This window comes from Nycticebus coucang, chromosome 16 (genome assembly GCF_027406575.1).
Source record: "Nycticebus coucang isolate mNycCou1 chromosome 16, mNycCou1.pri, whole genome shotgun sequence".
Classification (NCBI taxonomy): Eukaryota; Metazoa; Chordata; class Mammalia; order Primates; family Lorisidae; genus Nycticebus; species Nycticebus coucang.
In genome coordinates, this window is record NC_069795.1 from 10,055,480 (window position 1) to 10,059,838 (window position 4,359).

Consider the following 4,359-nt stretch of genomic DNA (forward strand, 5'->3'; position numbering starts at 1 on the left):
AACTCTACCAAGAGACTCCTGGAATTGACAAACAAATTCATCAAAGCCTCAGTATACAAAATCAGTGTACACAAATCAGTAGCATTTCTAAACGCTAGTTACAGCTAAGCTGAGAGTCAAATAAAAGGCTCGATACCATTCACAATAACTACAAATAAATAAAATACCTAGGAATGTATTTAACCAAGGAGGTGAATGATGTCTATAAAAAGAGCTATAAAACACTGAGGAAAGAAATCACAGAGAACACAAACAAATGGAAGAAGATATCAATACCATGCTCATGGATCGGCAGAATCAACATTGTTAAAATAGCCACATCACCCAAAGTGGTTTACAGACTCAGGGCAATTCCCATCAAAATACCAATGTCTTACGTCACAAAACTAGAAAAAAATAATTCTACGTTTCATTTGGAACCAGAAAAGAGTACAAGTAGCCAAAGCCATCTTAAGCAAAAAGAACAAATCTGGAGGCATCACATTACAAGACTTCAAACTATATTACAAGGCTATAATAACCAAATGGCATGGAATTAGCACAAAAACAGAGGCATAGACTAATGGAACAAAATGGAGAACCCAGGTGTAAAGCCACCTACCCATATCACTCAGATGTTCAACGGAGCAGACAGCATGTACACGGAGGAAAGGAAGCCATATTCAATAAATAGTGCTGGAAAAAATGGTTAGCCACATGCAGAAGGATACAACAGGACCCCTAGCTCTCACTACTCACAAAAATGAATTCAAGGATAAAGATGGATAAAAGACTTAAATGTATGACATGAAACCATAATAATTCTAGAGGAAAATATAGGAAAAACTCCTTTAGATATCTACCTAACAAAGTTTTATGCAAAATCTTTGCCCAATGGCAATCATAGCACAATAACAAAAATTAACAAATGGGATTTGATTAAAATTAAGAGCTTTGCACAGCTAAGGAGCAAATAGACAATGTACAGAATGGGAGAAAGTATTCCCAAAATCTACAAAGAACTCTAGTAAATCTGCAGGAAAAAAAAAAACTAAACAGTCTCGTTAAAGAGTGAGCAAATGACATGAACAGAAGATCTGCCTTTTCAAAAGAAGATAAATGGCCAATAAGCATAGAAAAATGCTCAGTTTCAGTAATCATTGAGGAAATGCAGGTTAAAACCACAATGAGCTATCACCTTACTCCTGTTAGAATGGATTTTATTAAAAGGTCCAAAAACAATAGATGCTGTCATAGAGGCAGAGAGAAAGGAAGGAAGGCTTCTACACTGTTGGTGTGGCTGCAATTTATTTAGTACAACCTCTGTGGAGAACAGTATGGAAATTCCTCAAAGAACTAAAAGTAGACTTACAATTCAACCCAGCAATCCTACTACGGGGTATCTACCCCAAAGAAAAGAAGTCTTTCTATCAAAAAGACACCTGAACTCCAATGTTTATTGCAGCACAAGTCACAATTGCAACAATGTGAAATCAGTCCAAGTGTCCATCAATTCTTGAATGGATTAATAAAATATAGTATATGTATATGACAGAGTACTACTCAGCACCATGTGCAACAATCTGGATGGAACTGGAGATGATTCTCCTAAGTGAAGTATCTCAAGATTGGAAAAACAAAGCCACACATACTCATTATTAAATCGAAACTAACCAATGAGCACACAGAGAAGTAAAACTCAGTAGAAATCAAGTAGGGGGAAGGAGGAAGAGGGGAGGGATAGAACCTAACTAATGGGTACCATGAACACTATTGGGTGATGGGCACACATATAGCTGTGACCCAAGTAGTACAAAAGAAGTTCATGAAACCAAAAACATTTGTACCCTTTTAATATTTTGAAATGAAATAATAAATATAAAAAAGAAGAGGGCAGGCAGGGTCCTTGAACACTTTGAAAATGGGAATAAGAAGAATAATGAGCAAAAGAGAATAAGGGACAGTGACTTGAAGGACAAGTCAGAAAGAAGGACAGGCCGGACTGTCCTGAGCTTAGGAGACCGAGGAAGACAATTTCAAGAGCGGGAGTTGATGAATAGTGGGAAGAGAATGGCTTTGCCACGTTGGGGAGAAAATGTCCCAGAAAGTTCAAGGCCAGTGATGCCTGAAAATAAGTGCTGGGGCTTGGCAAGAATAATTGGTGGCCCTTCAGAGAATGCTCTTAGCAGAATGCTGGGGCAGGGAGCCAAGGCAGAAAGTAATTGGTAATTAATTGGAAAATATGTAAGCAACAAGACGAAGAAAAGAAGATAACTTGAGGGTGTAAATATACAAACACACAAATATATAATACATCTACAATACATATATACCATGGAAAAGACCCATGGTGGTTGTCAGTTGAAGACAAGGGGCCAGTAGAAACATTGGACATGGAAGAGAGAGACAGGGTAGAGGGAGTTATGGCTGGGAAAATTCCAAACGAGACGGGAGAGTTAACATCAGTGATCCAGACGAAAGGGTTATCTGCTAAAATGATACGTCTTCTGGAGGAGGACAGGACAGAAAAGGGTGATTAAGATCAATTTAGAGGTGAAGGGAAAAGTGTACAAGGGAATTGTCTTTGATACTCTCCAGTTTTTGGTGAAGAGGAGGACGGGTCATCTGAGGAGCCCCTCAACCAGGGGCAGAGTGGGCTGGGGCATGAGGAGGGTGGAATGGCACAAACGTGGCAAGGAAGGCATCACAGTCTGCTCTGTGTTTATTCTTGGCAAAAGCAGCAATGGGAAACCTTCTTCCTAAGAATTCTACTTGACTCTTTTCTGTTAAAACAGCTCTGTTGCAAGGACTGAAGTCAGGAAGAGGAGAAAGGGCAGACTAAGGATGAGACACAGGTATCCCAAATTTGTGTCGAATTTGCCCAAGTGTTTGAAATGAATTGAGAACCGTTCACCCCAAGTCTATTGCAGTGAGAAAGTTATAGGATATCATTGTGCTTCCTAAAATAGTGTGTCAGGATATGTCAAATCTTCTGTGTGTTACACAATCTAAACTTGCTATAACTAGATTTGCACATGGGCAGAAACTAGAAGGAAAACTGCACAATGCAAAATAATTATATGAAAATGATCATTATTTAGATAATAAGTTCCTTTCTATAGTTTCTCATGGCATATAATGCTGCTATTTCAATAATTTTTTCAACATAGAGCATGCTTTAAACTTTTTTTTTTTAATTATAGCATTTGTTGTCTTTTTCTGGACACTTGAAGTCTGGTTGTAACATGTGTGTTCAGATATTTGTGAGTCTCATGGTAGCATAGTGACTCTTTTCTCTGTACTGAGCTAATTCTGTAGAAGATTTTGACTCAACTACTCATGACCTATTCCAGGAAATGCATTACGAAGGAGCCAGCAGATAACAAATCTCCAACGAAGGAAGAATTGTTTCTGGAAACTGCAGGGCACAAGATAAGGTTTATTCCGTGGGAGCTGTGTTTATCCAGCCCCACACTCGGGTGATGTAGTGGGCTCTGAGTAAGCTTTGTACACCAAACTGATAAACTCTGCACTAAATTAATTAAGAACTCTATTGCTTTAATAGCTTGTCTTCAAAGACCAATGACTAACACCACGATTTGTTATGCACACAACAAAAATGAGGTTATGCAAATTTTATAATGGGAGCTCTAGGGTTGTATTAAATCATTTCCAGATTTCTTGATACATCTGATGTATCAAGCTACACTATACAGAATTACTGGATTATAGAGATTCTCTGATAAGCAACATAGTAAATCTTACCACTGAATTCCATTTTTAAGATGTTTTAACAAAGGCATGTCATTTGAATCTCACAACATCCCTAGAAGAAGATGATATGACTGGTTCCAATGTACAGATGTACATGTGGGTTCATTAACATCTTGTTTAAGGACACTCAGATACTAAGGGAATGCTGGGATTCAAGACTTACACTGACACACACAGGGGCCATACAACTGCACTGCTTGCTGCCAATGAAGCCAGAACTACGTTGGACCCAGCACCTTAGCTGGAGCCAACCCACTGTGTAGCTAGCAGTAGAAGAACAGGATTAAGCTTGGTGCTTCTACGTGACATTCCACAACTGCAATTTATTCATCTTTCTGTACTGATATGAAAAACATGCACCTGTAGAAAGGCTATGGCAGGATGAATGCACCCGTTCCATGGGACGGAAACCACTGTCCTACACCATCGGCCCTCTCCTGGACCCACTCATCAGCTCTGCTTCCCACCAAACCTCATCTCCTCCTGCCTATAATGGATGTTTCTGGTAGAACTCTGGATAATATACACGTTTCATTCTGTCCCCACACAATTTCTCCATGGATTAGACTGAGGCCTCAGCTCCAGGAATGGATTAGTAACCTCAAA